The 18,013-nt window shown below is 41.3% G+C and overlaps 1 long non-coding RNA gene across 1 annotated transcript; it reads right to left on the bottom strand.

Annotated features, from left to right (window-relative positions):
• Positions 1–597: 597 nt before the first annotated feature.
• Positions 598–10,851, bottom strand: LOC123625364. The gene is made up of 3 exons (XR_006730478.1): positions 10,794–10,851; positions 6,712–6,832; positions 598–696 (listed from the first exon to the last, which is right to left on the bottom strand). It is a non-coding gene; the product is annotated as an uncharacterized LOC123625364 (long non-coding RNA).
• Between the last annotated feature and the right edge of the window lie 7,162 nt (positions 10,852–18,013).

Below are 18,013 nucleotides of genomic sequence, written 5' to 3'. Positions count from 1 at the left end.
AATGCTGAGAAAGATGAGTTTGACATTTTCCTTGGACAACAGAAAAATTAAGAAAAATGGGCTGTCTTATATGCCTTTAAAATACAAAGATCAACTGTGAGATATTTAGCTTGGAGCCTGAGCCTGTCCTCTGGTTCTCTCATCTATTTCTCCTTCTTTTGTGCCCATCTCACGTCTCTGTTGGTCACTCTCCTTTGCAAATCTGTGTATCTTCTGTAGTACATATTCTTTTACCAGATCTCCACTTAGCCACCGCCCGGATGAACTGTCCCCTAAATTCATGACCTGCTGGACTCTTGCAGCTGATGGACTATTCCGCATACACTTCTGCTTGTACTGATTGAGTTGTTTGCTTATGAAGAATAAGGTGTGTTTGCTTTAAACTTGTTTGTGCTACTTGTACTTGTTATTGTCATACTGACATACAGGTAAACATTAAGTTGTATGAGCAGAAAAAGAAAGAGGGTCGTGATGATAAAAATCAAGTCAAATGCTTGGAAAAGGACGAAGATGAGCTGCTTAGGACGAACTGCTGTCCAATGAGGTGTGGGCAAGAGAATTGTATCAGACTGATGAATCAGCATCCATCAAGATGGATTCTTGATTCAGATCACTTTGCAATTTTCTCCACATTCTTGCTCCCCTTTAAAGAAACAGACTTGAAATGATGTAGTTGATGCATTATGGGGGTGATTTCTGCAGGAAAGAAAACAGGGAACTCCAATTAGAAGGCTTAAGCTTAAAGAAAAACCCAGACCCTGCAATCAACCAAAGTGGGAAACAAATGCCCAATAGGTTTAAATTAAATGAAGTGTTTAAGGCATACATTATTTTTCTATAAATTCCTGTTCTGATTAACTGACCATCTACCTGAACCAAAATAGCTGGTAATAGAGGGTTTCTAGTGTCTGGAACCTTTAACGCAGTGCTCAGATGCGATCTCCTCGCTTTCTGACTCCTCTCCAGCCTGGGTTACGAATCCCCGAATCCCCTGTGCTGGCTCCCAGGTGTTTGTCCATCACAAGCATTTTATCACATCGTCAGTGTTTGCTCTGTTGTCTTTCTCCTCTGCTGGGCTGTAAGCTTGCTGAGGGCTGTGACCTCATTTTTTTATCTCTATATTCTTAGGTCCCAAAACATTGCCTGTCCCCCAGTGTGGATGCATGGATATTTATGGAATGAATGTTGAAAGATGGGCTTTATTAAAGGTGTTGATGGAAAAGCCCAGATTAAAAAAAAAAACAAAAAAAAAACAAAAAAAACAGGTCTTTTATTTTATGGACAGACTGAAAAAAAAAAAGCTTCGTTGGTATAAGGGGGTCATTTCTCTGGTATTTAAGATGTGTATGATTAATTTCAAGAGAAAAGATATAGAGATCACAGAGCAACTTGAATATATTTTGTTGTTAGCGTTCATTGTCTTCACAGATCTTAACTGCAAGATATTTTTGTATGTTGTTTTCACTCCGAAGAATTTTTCCTGCGTTTTCATTTTGCTTTCCATGTGTTATATACTCTGCCTCCAGCAGCTAGCAGGCGAGCTGTGCAACAGGGCTGGGACCACCCCGCATGGGCTGGGAAGGCCTCAAAGAATCTGAATCCTTCTGTTTCAAATCTTGTTTATGCTCCTTCCTCTCTTCCCCAACCTCAAATCAACAGATGCTTCTAGCCTGGAAACCCAGGGGAGTTCTCAAGGCCCTGTATCCTGTTTCTTTTAATAGCGTTACAGTCTAACTAAGGTAAGAATTAGCTTCTTTTCTGACCTTTAGATTCTTTAATTCCTTGGTCTTCACTCTTTAATCAAATGTCTTGCTTTAATTTTTCCTTGCCCTGTAGCGTTTGGTTTATGTCTAGCCACAAAATGTTCCATTTTGTATACATTTTAAAAAGTGGACCACAGGAGGAAATATTCTAGCCAAGGGGAACATTATAGTTTGAACCACTTAAGATCTCAGAATAAAATAGTCTGCAGTAGGATTCAATCACAAAATACAAATAACACAGGCATGGTTTCACAGAAAAATTTAAAAATGAAGCCATGTAATATAAACAGCAGTTAAATGTATGCTTTCGGGGTTATTAGATATGAAACTGAATCTCATTCCCCTCACTGGCAGCAAACTTGCCTCCTACCCTTGAGTTCCGTGAAAGGAATGGCAAATTTTTTAAAATACAGAACCTAACAAATATTAATAAAATGGTCTTCATTACAAATGGCACCATTATCTACATTAACAGTCCCAGGGCATTATTTAAAAAACTACTACAAACTAATATGTGACTTTGTCAAGTTCATAAGATACAAGGTCAATATATGGGAATCAGCTGCATTTCTATATATTAGCAATAAATATTGGAAATTGAAGTTTTAAAAACATATCATTTACAATAGCAACAAACCAAGAAATATTTAGGGATAACTTTAACAAAATATGTGTAAGGTTTGCATGCCAAAACGTATAAAATATTGGTGAGAGAAATCTAAGAAGACCTACACATGTGGAAAGATATACCATGTTTATGGATTAGAAAACTAGATATTGTTAAGACATTGGTTCTCCCCAAATTGATCTATAGATTTAATATAGTTTCAATTAAAGCCCAGTAAGTATTTTGTAAAGATCAACATGTTATTCTAAAATGTATATATAAAAAGCAATGGAACCTAGCACAACCAAAATAATTTTGGAGAACAACAAAGTTAGATGACTCATACAGCCTGATTTTTAGACTTACTGTAAAGCAAGACAAATAAGACAGTGTGGAGTTGATGAAAAGGGATAGATATATAGACACACTGTACAGCATAGTAAGTCTAGAAATAGATCCACACTTACATAGTCAGTTGACTTCCAGCAAAACTATCAGAATAATCAAAGTATAAAACATAGTCCTTTCAGCAAATGGAGCTAGAACAATAGAACAGCTGTATGTTTAAAAAAAAAAAAAAGAAACAAACAAACACATTCAATCCTTACCTAGCACCATATGAAAAGGTTAACTTGAAATAGATCATAATTGAAGTGTAAAAGCAAAAGCTATAAAACTTCTACAGAAAAACATAAGAGAAATTATTTGAAACCTTCACTTGAGCAAAGGTTTGTTTAGCTAGGACACAAAAACACAATCTGTAAAAGAAAATATGGATAAATATAAACATCACATTTAAAGGTTTTTTTTTCCCCTCCAAAAGACATTGTTTACAGAATAAAAAAGAGAAGTCACAGACGGGGAGAAAAATACTTGCAAAACTCACATCTGATAAAGGATAAAAGAACTCTTACAACTGATTAATTAAGAAAACATACACAACCAATAAAAGCTGGATGAAAGACTTGAACAGAGGCTTCACTAAAGATACACTGTTGGCAAATAGCATATGAAAAGATGCTCAACATCATTACTCATTAGGAAAATAAATACTAAAACCATTATACACCTATTAGAATGGTTAAAATAAAAAACACTGATAATACCAAGTGCTGACAGATTGTAGAACAACCAGAACTCCCATGTATTGCTGGTGGGAATGTAAATACAGGCACTTTGGAAACCAGTTTGGCAACTCCTACTAAGCAAAATATACACTTACCCTTTGCATCATTTTCCTAGGGTTGCTGTAACAATGTAGCACAAAGTGGGTGGCTTAAAACAACAGAAATTTATGGCTCATACTTCTGGTGGCTGGAAGTGAGAAGTGAAGGTGTCTGCAGGGCTGAGCTCCCTCTTAAGCTTGGACGAGAGTACCCTTTGCGTCTTCTAGCTTCTGGTGTTTGCCTGCAATCCTTGGCATTTCTTGGCTTGGAGACACATCACTCCAATCTCTGCCTGTATTGTCACATGGCCATATTCTTCCTGTGTGCCTGTTTCTGTGTCTCTTCTCCTCTTCTTATGAGGATACTTGTCATATTGGACTAAGGGCTCACCCTACTCTAATATGACCTCATCTTAATTACATCTGCAATGACTTTTTTTCCAAAGAAGGTCCCGTTCTGAGGTCCCATGGATTAGGACTTCCATACATCTTTTTTGTAGGGGCACAGACACAATTCAACCCATAACACTATACAACCTGCCAAGGTATTTACCCAAGAGAAATGGAAACATATGTTCTCACTAAGACCCAGTAGCAGCTTCGTTCGTAGTCACCCCAAACTGGAAACAAGCCAAGCGTTCAATCAACTGTAAATGGATGAATTGGGGAAGATCCATCCAACGGAATACTTGGAAACACAAAGAACAAACTACTGATGTGTCCAAGAACATAGCTGAATCTCAGAAGCAATGGAAGTGAAAGAAGCTGTACGGAAAACACTGTAAACTGCATGGTGTCATTTCTTCCACCTTCTGGAAAGGGCAAAGTTATGGAGCAAAAATTAGAGTGGGATTGCAGTGGCTGTGGGTTGGGGGAAGAGTGTTCAGCACAAAAGGGAGCAAGTCAACTTTTTCAGGGAGCGAAATGTTCTCTATCGTCATTGAGCCAATGATTACCCAACTCTATCACATTTGACAACATTCAAAGAATGGCACATCAAAAAGAGTAAAGTTTACTGTATATAAATTACACCTCAGGAAAATGGTCACAAAAATTCTTAAATACTACAATTTGAAAACTAAAAGTGCTTAAGAAAAAAAGACCCAAGATTCTTTGAGATTCAAGGAGTGAATGAATACCAAGATTCGCTGTGGGTAATCTATGTGTAAACTGTTCTAATTTGAGGAATTATTGCTGCTAACAAAGATTGTTAGACATATTAGGGTTAACTGAAATTTGTAAAAAAATCAAGAAAATTAAAAAAAGAAAAAAAAACAAGGAAAAATGCAGGAAATCTCCAAATAGGCAGGGTCTGCACTTTGAGGATGGTCCTTTGGTGACTACAGGCAACAGCCCTAATGACAAACTCAGGTCTGGGGTGCAGCAGTTAGGCTTCCAGCTCTGGTTCATGTGCATAACTCAGGCTATGTCTTTGGTATCTTCCTAAATTGTTCCCTAGTTCTTACTTCTTTTCTCCTGACAGCCCTTTCCTAGACCTGCCTGTGTTCTGCCTTCCCTTCTAGGACAGCTGGCTCTTGGATTACAACTGCCTGTGACTCTGGGCTCACAGTTTGACTATTGCCTGAACTCAAATGTAGACAGCTACTTCCACGTTTCAACAATTCGAAGAAGCCATCAGTGGTAAAATCATGATATCTTAAGCTTCAAATGCTAGAATGTACAATTTTATATGAAATCATACTCAGTTTATACCATTTTTTTAAAAGATGGTGTTTCCTGAATGGCTTAACTTCTCATGAGCAAAACTAGGGCTCTCCCCCACTTCCTGTTTCAAGTTTGAGAGACGTGCATCCTCCCCCTCCCCAGGAATCTAAACCAGCAAGGGCCCCATCCTTCAGGTGCAAATCCCTTCTCTTTGCAGATATTCTTTTCTTAATATGCAACAGTCGCTAGCAAGGTGCATAACAAGAATTATACACATGCCTCAACAGGAAGGTTTGTTTCCTGCGTCTTTAATTCACAGTGAAAACCAGAGCATGACCTTCCAAAAATATCTGAAAATATCCCAGTTCGGCTAATTTCCTTTTCCTTCGCTCCTACCCCATTCTTGTCTATGATTAGTTTTTCCTCTTCATCTTTTTTCTTCTTTTTCCTCCTTTTTTCTTATTGGACCTTCTTCTCTTTCTTCTCTTCCTCATCCTGCTCTTATTTACCCACCTGCCTGCCTTATTTTTATTTATTGTTTTACTTTCTTTACTCCCATTAGCTGACTGTCCCAATGGCTCATGTGTCTTTCATTACCGCTGTTCTTATTCAAAAAAAGTTTTGTGTTCTCTGATAAGCCTAGAAGAAAGTCTGCCACAAACTTGCCAACAATATACCCACGGGGTCTTTCCATTTTTTTTATACCAGGCTGACCTAGGCAATGGAACAATACCTTTTATCGGCTTCTTGGTATGAGTCCAGCTCATGCATATTCATTTGCTACCTCATTAGTAGTCCCCTGGGTTTCCTTTATGTCACTGGGGGAGTGGTGGAAATCTCAGTAAAAACAATGTCTCTTGTCTTTTCCTTTGCCATGGTGTTTTTGAAGCTTGAGTTTCTAATAGCTCCATAGAACTGCTAATCAGATTGTTTTCCTATATCTAAAACTGAGTTTTCTGGCAAACGTGCAATGTGCCCTAAGTTCAGCTTGATCATAATGTCCCATAAAGACACACAGTTCTGCTATCCAAAATCAGAATCATTCTTGAAACACACTGCCCTTAAGGATCTTTCTTTAACCCAACAAAGAAACATCTAACCTCTTTTAGAATGTTTCAAAATAACTGTTATAAAAATGTTTGAAGGAATAAACTATTAAGCTAAGTTTTTGTGATTATTTCATATAATTGACAAGTAGGAGAATGATGCCTTAAGTAATTCCACTATACTTATTTTTAATGTAATTCAATAAATGTCTACCTAGCTCCTAGGATGAACCTCTCATGGTGGTAAATGCTGAGGAGATTAAAACATTAACTACTGGCTGCCTTCAAGATTTATAGGGAAATTAGGGAAAAAAAAACATATGTACAAAAAATTATTTTATACCACAGATATGTTTGTTAGCTTCTTGAGTATAGATACTATCTAGAATACAAAAATTAGGGAAGGTCTGGCAGCAGAAGTTAAGACTTGAGCAGAAACTTAATATATGGGTAGAACTTTCTCACATTTCTGCTGGATGGAATGTCACCAACGGAGATTCCGAGGTGGGAGGAAGCGTGTTCATGTCTAACTGAGGGAAACTGGGTGAAGCAGAAGGTTCACTTCAGTGAGGCCACAGTTGAACGTCTAGAAGACCAAAAAAGATATTCACTAATCCTCTCACTACAACGTCATTTCAGCTTACAGAAAATCATCCATTTCTCCCATTTGTAAGACAAAAATGAAACAATTCAATGAAACATTTTGCGGCACCATATCCCCCTCAGTCTACTTACCCTTGACAAATGTGGCTCTACTAGCAGCCTCCAATTCTTCTCCTCCCGTCCTTTCTTGAAACCACCCCGGCCAGGCCTCCCTCTCCCCACCCTGCTCCCCTGTGACACTCTGGTTGGTACATAGTCCCTATCTCATGCGACTGGCAATTGCTTTGACAAAGGTGACTATGCTCTCCTGCCTGAAACCCCAGCCTTGCCTGGCTCCCAGGCCCCAGGTTCCCTTGGTTCCATTCTCCCTCACCGGCCACTCCTTCTCAGTCTCTTTCACTCATTCCCAGCAGCTCCTTAACCCCTAAATGACAGGGTGGTCCAGGACACAGTGCTCAGTCCCTCCCCTGTTAATACGCCCATGGCCTGGTGTCAGCATCACACACACACTGACGACCCCTGAGTTTAGAGCTCCTGCCTCGACCTCCCGCTCAGCTCTTAACCATATCCAGCTGCTTCCTTGATATCTTCATGAGATGCCAGGTGACCGATGGCATCTCGGACCCATCGTGGCTTCTCATGCAGCCTCTCCCTTCTTTGAAAGAGGAGACTTCATCCTCTCAAGCCCTCAGGCCAAAAACACTGGAGTTGCCATTGACTGTTTTTTATTCCCATTGCACCTCTATTCCACGAGCAAATCCTGCTGGTTCCCCCTGCAAAATATCCATCACGTGATCATTTCTCAACCAACCCCCTCCCTCTCGCAACAGCATTCTGGCTGGTCTCTCTGCCCCCACCTCTGTGCCCCTAGAATCTAATTTTCAATGCAACAACCAGGTGGTCCTCTTAAAATGTTCATCAGACCAGATCCCTCCTCTGTTCAAAACCCTCCAATAGCTTCCGATCTTGCTCAGAGTAAAGGCCAGAGTCCCTAAATAGCCCACAGGCTCTGTGATCTGTGGCCCTTGCCCCCGCCCCAGGGCTGCCCCCAGTGTCTGGCATCCATCCCTTCTGGCTGCTGTCCCTTGAACTCAGCACGTGTGCTCGCCTCAAGACCTCTGCACTTGCTATTCCAGCTGCCTAGAAAGCTTTTCCTCCAGGTAGCTGCACAGTTAACTCCTTCGCCTTCTTCAGGTGTCTGCTCAAATGTCACTTTCTCAGAGAAACTGTCCCTTGCCACCTTATTTAAAATGAAACCCCTCCCACTTTCTCTCCCCATAGCGTAGCAATAGCGAATGCTGACATCCCGTAAATATTTCTATTTTTCTTATTTCTTTTCTTCTTCCTTCCTGCCATTCCTTTTCCTTTCTTACTTTCATTTTGGACTCTGTCTTCTAGAATGTACCTCCCATACTGGCAGGGATTTTTTTCTGTTTTGTTCACTGCTGTGTCCTCAGGGACCACAACGGTGCCTGGCACAAAGAATGTACTTGCTAAATGCCATTTGTTAAATAAATACTGAGTCTTAGAAAAGTTGAATGACTTAAGGTTTCTCAGCTGATAAGGGGGGAATTTGGGACATAAACTCATATCCTTTGGCCAATGGACCCAATTACTATAATATCTGGCCCCTCCAGTAGGCAACACAAGCATTCTTTCCTTTCTTTTTTATTTTCTTTTTTTAATGACAGGGTCTCACTCTGTCACCCAGGCTGGAGTGCAGTGACACCATCAGAACTCACAGCAACCTCAAACTCCTGGGCTCAAGTGATCCTCCTGCGTCAGCCTCCTGAGTATCTGGGACTACAGGTGTGCTCCACCATGCCTGGCTAATTTTCTTTCCTTTATCTTACACAGACATGGCATTATTCTCCAAGATATTTTTAATTATATTATTTGATGACTTCTCCATGACTTGAAAAATGTATGATATTTTTCCCATTATTGAGAGTCACAACTTGCTCAAAAATAAATAAGGGTGATAAAAGAACATATGAATTCCAAATCCACATGTTACTTTATAGAATACTAAAGGTTTTATTTGGGGATTCATTTCTAATTTGAGAAGACAGAAAAAAATCAGTAATTGAATTAAATTCATTATCAAAGTAGTAAAGCAGATCAGAAAAATTTCATGAAAGCAGTGTTCAGAGTTCTTCATGACTTGGCTTATCTATTTTCACCCTAAACAAACAGAGAAAATAGCTAATTGGGGAAGAATTATCTAGACATATGTTTTGATAATTGTTCATAAGACCCAGGTCTTTCTAAGTCATTTAAAGAAGCTACTATTTCTGAAGAAGTGTAAAGTTTTCTTTGAAAGTGATCATTCTGACCAGTAACTATAATTCATGAGAAAATGCATTATTCTGAGAGTGAAATTCTCCTTCCTCTGTGTATTTTCTTAATTGTCAGCTCAGCTGTGTTTAGGGGAAAAGAAAACCATTTCTTTCTTTCTTTCTTTTTTTTTTTTTTTGGTTGATTATTTGTGTCCTTTTTCTTCCATTTATTTTTTATTGTATATATTCATGGGGTACAAGTGCAATTTTGCTACATTGATACATCACATTGTGATGAAGTTAGGGCCTTCAGTGCAAACATCATTGAAGCCACCTACATTGTACCCACCAGGCCACATCCCATCATCCACCCCCCACTCGCCCCCCACCTCTCCAAGTCTCCACTGTCCATTGTTCCACACTCTGCTTCCATGTGGGCACGTTATTTAGCTCCCACTTATAAGTGATGGAAAGCCCTTTCTTAAAAAAAGAAGTAACTCTGAATTTTAATAAAAGAAGAGCCACTGGTCTGGCTTTGAGGGGGAAGCATTGTGTCATTTGTTTTACTGGCTTAACCGAGCTGATGTGGCCTCCTTGGGAGATGGCTTGAGTCACAGTGTCTACTGTGTGGGGCAGATGGAAGGAAAGCCGTAGCAGGTGACAGGCACTCGGTGAGGATTATGTATGTGTGGGCCAGGCAGAATTTGATAGGAATAAAGAGGAAAATGTGAATTTGAGAGAAATGATAGAGAAAGCAATAGCTTGGCTTTGTCACCAAAGTAGATGTGGGGCCTGAGAGAGGAAATGAAGATTTTCTTGAAGTTTATGCAGCAAACTGCCAGGGTATTCTTGATAAGGGACCACAGGGGTAAGTAGGGAAATAAAGAGTGAAAAGAGGCTGGACACAATGGCTCACACCTGTAATCCTAGCATTTTGGGAGGCCAAAGCCGGAGGATCGCTTGAGCCTAGGAGTTTGAGACCAGCATGGACAACATAGCGAGACACCTGTCTCTAAAAAATAAAAGTAAATAGCTGGGTGTGGTGGCGAGTGCCTGTAGTCTCAGCTACTTGAGAGGCTGAGGCAGGAGGATCACTTGAGCCCAGGAGTTGGAGGCTGCTGTGAACTATGATGATGCCACTGCACTCCAGCCTGGGCGACAGAGCAAGACCCTGTCTCAAAAAAAAAAAAAAAAAAAAGAGTGAAAAGAGAAGTTCTGCTTTTGATTAGTCACACTGATAGACTGTCTCTTAAAAGACTATCAATCTTTCCAACCAAGCTAAGAATTGTCATGAGCAAATCATTATTAAAATCAATGTTCATACACTAGGTTCCTCCTATTCTGTGAGAAAATTTTAATTTGCAGTCCAATTCGTTGAAAGTTTATGGTCCCCTCTAGGTTACCTATTTCATCCTGAGTCACTTGTAGCACGTTGTATTTTTCTAGGAATTCTTCTAAACTTTCCAAGAAAGTTGTTTGTAGTGTTTTTGTATTCTCGTTTCAGTTTTGAGTATCTACAGTTATGTCTCCATTTTCGTTCCTAATATCTTTTGATTTGTTCTTTGTGTGTCATTGTCTCTTAGCCTCTTTTGTCTCTGTCTCTCATCATTTTGGACAGAGGTCTGTCAACTTTTGGGGGCTGGCGAACATAAAGATGGTGTCTACCATATCTTCACATTTTCTTCTTTCTTTTATCCCTAGGAGTAGTTGTGTACGAAGTGTTGTAGATGACAGCAAATGGCTCCCACAGTTGTTGTAAAGAGAAATGAGCTGGCAAAACAGGTGCCCGTCAAAGTACAGTGTCCTGCAATGTGTCTCAGCTGTTGACTTACAAAAGCGAGGTCACCGGGGCAAGTTGGAATCTGAGGACAGGGCAGGTTGTTCAGAGTCCTGGTGGTGACTGTCTGAGAGGGGAATGGGGAGAACTGGGTAACATCACCAGAAATTGCCCTCAGCTGCCTCAGAAGCACTCTGTCCTTTTATCATTCATTCATTCTTTTGTCCCTTATAAAATTCAAACTTACATGAACATTAACATTATCTGGCTGTTGCTAACACCAGTTTGTTAGTTCATGTTCAATTTTGTGTTATCACTTGGAATGCAGTTTTAAAAGTCCACTAATCATTAGCAGTTCAGATGTGTGGGTGGCACACTTCCCTAAGCGGAGTTAATAAGCAAACCTTCTCTGGCAGGATTTAACCTTAGCTGCAGTTTGGACTTTACTGGCAAGCTCAGAGTGGGTCAGATTGACCCTCTTTCTAGCCAAGTCTGGGCAGCAACACTGCTAGTGCCAAACTTTTTATACATATGAGGATTAATAAATAAATAAGCTACAAAATCACTTACCATTAAGTCCAGAAGAAACTGAAGGCTACAGTGAGTTAAGTGTCTTATCCGAGGTCACCAAGCAGACCTCTTTGGTCCTAGCCTAGTCTTCATTTTATTATTCCATGCACTTATTTTATTACAATGAATAAAAGGCAGGTGAATATATAAAAATGGCGTTCAAGTAGTTATTACTAATCCACGCATGCCAAGGGGTACTTCATGCTAATGGAAATGTGTGTATCAAGAGTGAAAAACAGAAAGAAGAAAAAGTTGGAGGACATTCTAGAACTTTCTCAGTACAATGGCCATTTGTATTATACGTTAGTTAGTTGAATTAAGAAATACATAGGAATTATCTTTATTGTGTTTAAATACAGAGATGGTTTCTTTACTCATTGATACCGACTAGTAAGGCATCTTCATATTTTTGAGAGGGTGAGCATTTGAGGATTCTTTCCTCTCTCTGGTTTGTAGAGATTTTCGTTTTAATATGCAGGAAGACTCTCAGGAAATCCTTTTTTCTGCTTGTGGATTCATGGAAAGAAAAAGACATAAAAGTCACATCTTTGCCTCCTGCAGTGGTTCATGTGACTAACGGCAGTTACAAATGAGAACCACCATTTTACAGAGTCGCTTTAATTTTAAAATTGCAAACAACAAAGAGCAAGTGTTTTATCAAAACCCAGTTAAGCATTGTAGGCGATACATATATTAAAGGTTTTGAAATTAAAACTCTCCTGAATTTTAAACTCTCTAAAAGTGGTGAAGTATTCGGCTACATTATGAAATATAGCTCTGTGTGGCGGAGCTTGCAAAATGCTTTGTGGTGAGTAACTATCGCACGACAGAATATCCATCTTTATTAATGGCGCTATTAGCATATTTAATGAAATGATTCCACTACTTTGCTCACAAATGCTCATGCTCAGAGGCTGTTTTAATATAACAGCTTATGGTCTAGTTTATAACACCGTCATTCAGATTTGAGTGTATCATTTGGATCCCTTTTAAGTGCTACTGGTTTTAAAAGGTAGATATGCACTATATGTACTTGGCAAACCACACATCTTTTCAAAAAAATTTTCCACCAATGAATTCTATAAGTCCCTTCATTGACAAGCATTATCCTTCTGGGCTATGGAACATTATGTTAATATCACCTAATAACCATGCAATCTAGTTAAGCAAAGTAAGGGAAACACTATTATATTAATATTATTGTGCTATTTAAGTGATGAAATTAGGGTGCCATGTTCTTAACTTTGTTTTACATTCCCTATTTTTTCAGGATTCAGGTTGTCAGGGTTCAGTGAAGACTGACTACCCATTGAGCTGTGCGGGAGCTCCGTTATTACCCATTAAGAATTCCTTCTGGCTCCTGGCTTACCTGAATAACTGCCGAGCTCTGTATGCAATGCCTCTGCAAGGCTCTCACCTTCCGCCTGCCCTCACATTCTCTAAGTTTTATCCTAAAGAGCATCTGTCTGTCTGCCTGTTCATCCATCTGTTGTAGAATTCTAAGACAGCCTCCACGATTTCTGGCGCCTGGTACACACACCTTCACCAGTTATTCAGCCATATATTAATACTAATCTAGGTATTGCTGGGAAGGGATTTTGCAGATGTAATGAAGGTCTCAAATCAGTCGACTATAAGATAGGAAGATGATCTGGGTGGGGCCTGCCCTGATCACATGAACACTTTAAATCTGAGTCTAGAGGAAGTCAGAGATTGGAAGGCCAGAAGGATTTGTCGAGCCATTGCTCATGGGGATAACCACATGGTGAGGTATGTGGGCAGACTGTGACACCTGACAGTGGCTCCCAGGTGATAACAAGGAAACTGAGATCTTAGTTCTAGAACCACAAAGAACTGAATTCTGCCAGAATCTGAATGAGCTTAGAAGAGACCTTGAGCTCCAGATGAGATGAACCACGAACCCTGCCAAATTTTGATTTTGGCTTTGGGAGGCCTTCAGCAGAGAACCCAGCCATGCCATGCCTGGATTAACAATGAGGGTTATGTTAAGCCACCAAGTACATGGTAAGTTGTTAAGCAGCAATAGATGTCTAATACCCCAATTTAGAACCTGGTCAACCTTAGTTCCATTCGAGTCCTAAAGCCTTTCTTCTTTTTTCTTTCCCTGCTCCCCATTATTATTTTAAACCAAAAACAAATAAGCAGAATTTAATTATTTTCTTTGATCTATCAATTCAGGACAGGAACACCAGTTTATCGAATCTGTTCTTACAGGTATTATGTTCAACGGCAAAGGGCTTTTGTCTTGTTTATAATCAGAGAGATTTCCCTTGAGACAATTGTAGCACCTGTTACTGTCACCCTCCGCTATTAGTTCCTCATGTCTGACTCTGGGGAAGATTATTTGCAAAGAGGGCCACACCAATTCTTCCTATCTTAGGACTGTACTCAGGTCCCTTTGCAATGTTACTACTGCTTCTACCATCAAAGAATGGAATCTATTTCCCCAATCCTTGGATTTGAGCTGGCTTTGTGATGTTTTGGAATGAGCGAATACTGCAGAATGACCTTGAAGCTATAACCTCACCATTTCCTCTTTCGCCCACATGGTCCTGGCTGCCACATAGGGAGGTCTCAGCCATCTTGCTGAGGAGGCCCTGAGTAGGGCATCTGAGATACCCACGCCCATAACTGCAGTCACCTTCTGGACTTTGAGGCCAGCCAGGACAAGCCAGTCCCTGGCCAACCTCCCAATTGACTTCAAATGCAAGACAGAACTCAGCTAATGCCACATGGAGTAGAAACGACTTATCCCAGCAGAGGCTTGTCCAAATTGCCAGCCCACAGTATTGTGAGCAAATCACGCACTCTAGTTTTAAGCCACTAAGTTTTCAGGTGATTTGCTATACAATAATAGATAGATAATGAGGCCAGGCACGGTGGCTCACGCCTGTAATCCTAGCACTCTGGGAGGCCGAGGCAGGAGGATCGCTCGAGGTCAGGAGTTCGAGACCAGCCTGAGCAAGAGCAAGATTCCGTCTCTATTAAAAATAGAAAGAAATTATCTGGCCAACTAAAAATATATATAGAAAAAATTAGCCGGGCGTGGTGGCGCATGTCTGTAGTCCCAGCTACTCGGGAGGCTGAGGCAGTAGGATCACTTGAGCCCAGGAGTTTGAGGTTGCTGTGAGCTAGGCTGACACCATGGCACTCACTCTAGCCAGGGCAACAAAGCGGCCGGGCGCGGTGGCTCACGCCTGTAATCCTAGCTCTGGGAGGCCGAGGCGGGTGGATCGCTCGAGGTCAGGAGTTCGAGACCAGCCTGAGCAAGAGTGAGACCCCGTCTCTACTAAAAATAGAAAGAAATTATCTGGCCAACCAAAAATATATATACAAAAAAATTAGCCGGGCATGGTGGCGCATGCCTGTAGTCCCAGCTACTCGGGAGGCTGAGGCAGTAGGATCGCTTAAGCCCAGGAGTCTGAGGTTGCTGTGAGCTAGGCTGATGCCACAGCACTCACTCTAGCCTGGGCAACAAAGTGAGACTCTGTCTCAAAAAAAAAAAAAAAAAAAAAAACAAAGCAACACTCTGTCTAAAAAAAAAAAAATAGATAATGGGTGCAGATATTAAATGAAATGGCTTAAAATATATGATTTTAAAATTAAAACTTTATTTCTTTTTGAATGTATTATTGCCTATTCAAATGTCCCTGTACACAGTGCAAAATTTAAGATACAAAGAGTATACCTGTAAAAACAAACTTCCCTCCTCTAGGATATTGTTAAGCTTTTCTCATCTCTTTGGAGCTTTTCAGGGTGATGGTTAGGGCAAAAAGTAACAAGATTATGCATAGGGAAGATGACCAAAGTCGAAGATAAAAAACAACGTATCTTATTCTAAATTGATCTGCTTTGCTCCGTTTTATGTCCCCAAATGTTCATTTCTGCTTTCTTCAATTTTCCTTAGGAATGAACTTAAGAGGCCCCCAGATGTCAAAGCAAAAGATTGAGGTTGAGGCTGAGTATAAGGGTGAACTTGTGGGTTAGCAGGCTAAGATGGAAAATTGTTATGTATGTTTTCCAGTAACGTGAGATTAGAGAATCTCTCACCACTGATGGGTTAAATGACTCAGAAACCATTCAGAGGAGTATTTTGTTTGCATTGTATTTGGAGGAAGGAAGTCAGTAAAGGCCCTCCCTGCCACCTGAAAACTATGTCAGCCCAGGAATAAAAACCTAAGCACAGCACAGCAGGTTCCGCGGCCACCGGCGCCCATGACCTTTCGCAGAGTGCTGTCCACATTCAGGAAGTGCAATCTACAGGACATGCGACTCAGGCTGAGAATCTAGTTTCCCTGGGAGAGCCCTGGGAAGTCCAGCTGTGTCCCGAAATGCCCAGCTTCCTCATTCAACGGCCACCTACCACACACAGATCGGTATGCTGCAGGTGCTATGGTGGTGGATGGTACGGACACAAATATAATAAATATCACCCTAGTCCATAACCCTGAAGTTCTTATTTCTGGGATCCACCCACAGTGGCTCCAGGGGTCCCCAATCAAATTGGATACTTGATCTTACCTGGATCAAAATCCCCCTAAGATCCCCTAGGGATGGGAAATAGCCCCAAAGAGTGGATTTAATAAATAGGTGTTGGCCTCCTGTCTTTTTATAAAGCTTTGAGTTGAGAAATTCAAAGTAAATATTTGCTCTCCACTTATTTGTTTTTAGTTTAAAAGAAAGTATGGTTATCAGTGCAGGGGGGAAGGTCATGACTTCCAGCCTGTAGGCTTTTGTACCCCACCCTACGGAACAAGCCTCTGTTTCCATTTCTTCCAGAGGACTGGGAAGAGACTGTGGGGTCACTTATCACATACAGACTCTCTGCCTATGGCTTGGTGTCACAGACGTTTGTCCAGGTTGTTGTGGACAAGTCAGGTTCACTGGTGGGTGAGTGCTTTACCAAGGTTAGACTCTAGAATCCAATGCATGTTTCTTACATTAGTCTGATGGGGCTGCCACAACAGAATACCACAGGCTGGGTGGCTTAAGCAAGACATTTTATTTTCTCACAGTTCTGGAGGCTGGAAGTCCCAGATCAGGGTGCCAGCAGGGTTGGTTTCTGGTGAGCCCCCTCCTTGTTTTGTCTTCACATGGCCTCTTCTCTGTGTGTGCACAGAGACTGAGAAAGAGATTTGGTGTCTCTTTCTCTTTTGATAAGGTCACCAGACCTATGGGCTTAGGGCCTCACCCTTATGACCTCATTTAGCCTTAATGACCTTCCTACAGGTCCAGTCTTCAAATACAGTCACACTTGGGGTTGGAACTTCAATATGTGAGTTGCGGGGGGTATGGGGGCAGGTAACCCAATTCAGTCCGTAACATTCCTAATATGTCAGATATTGCATTAGGCACAGGGTTGTAAAGATATATATGTATAGATGTCCAGCACAAACTCTGTGCTCAAAGAGGCACATATTTACAATACAGTGCAATAATGACAATACCATGCTAGGGGTGGGAGGGGTGGAAAAGACTGATTCAGTGAGCAGGTCAGGGATGGCTTTTCGGAGAAGCCCAAGTCTTAGAGAGGAGATGAGGTGGTGAGAGGTGGGGCAAAGGTATGTTAGGCAGAGGCCGAGGCACCTTAGAAGAATGTAATGAGTTGACATACTCAGTCTGCCATCCAGTCGTCACCATCACATCACAGAACAGGGCCATTTAGCAAATGTGGCACTCTGGCTGGGGTGGGTCCCCTGGGTGTTTGGGGGATTGTTTAGGGGCTGTAGGAAGAACTCACAGAAGTGGTCAAGGTGGTATCAGAGAAGTAAGCTGCATTATGGGCTGCTACTATACTAAGGAGCTTGGACTGGATCATGTAGCAAGAATTGGGCACCCATTCAAGAGTTTTAAGCAAGGGAAGGAGCTGAGCAATTTGCACTTGGAAAGTCCACTGGGAAATCAGTTGGGAGGAAAAGACTGAGTGAGCCTAGGGCCAGTTAGGAACCCCCTGCCACAGTGTGGTGACAGGGTCCCAAAGCAACTGTGGCAGTGTGGGTGGACAGGGGAGAGGGAATGTTAGGCATCTTGTACAATGCACAGAACTTGGAGTTGACACGAGTGTGGGGAGGGAGAGGGAAATTTTAAATTGGATGCTATTAATAGGTTCTGGTTTGGTGACTGATGGAGCCATTGTCAAGAACAGAAACAGTGCAGGGATGGGGAGAGAAGGAACAATCCTGGGAGACACCACAGATAAGTTCACACACCTCAGCTTCTTGGCTGGGAAGGAGCTTCTCTCGCCAAATCCTGTGGCAGATGACTCCACCTCTCAGGGGGCTTCGGGTACCTACCGATGGCCAGGCCCTGAAACAGCTGCGGGGCTGTGGCTTAGGGCATTGCGTGTGATAGATATCCTCAGAATAAGTAATTTGTTTACGAAAATCCATGGTTGATATGACTTTTCTTTATGACTATAGTCCGAGCTGTCTTAGTGAGAAAAGTTTCCCAATAAATAAACCCTTAGTCATCCGTTGCCAAGACAATGAAAAAGCTTTTGATCTAAAATCCATGAACC

Source organism: Lemur catta, chromosome 1 (genome assembly GCF_020740605.2).
Source record: "Lemur catta isolate mLemCat1 chromosome 1, mLemCat1.pri, whole genome shotgun sequence".
Classification (NCBI taxonomy): Eukaryota; Metazoa; Chordata; class Mammalia; order Primates; family Lemuridae; genus Lemur; species Lemur catta.
This window is presented reverse-complemented; position numbering and strand designations above follow the sequence as displayed.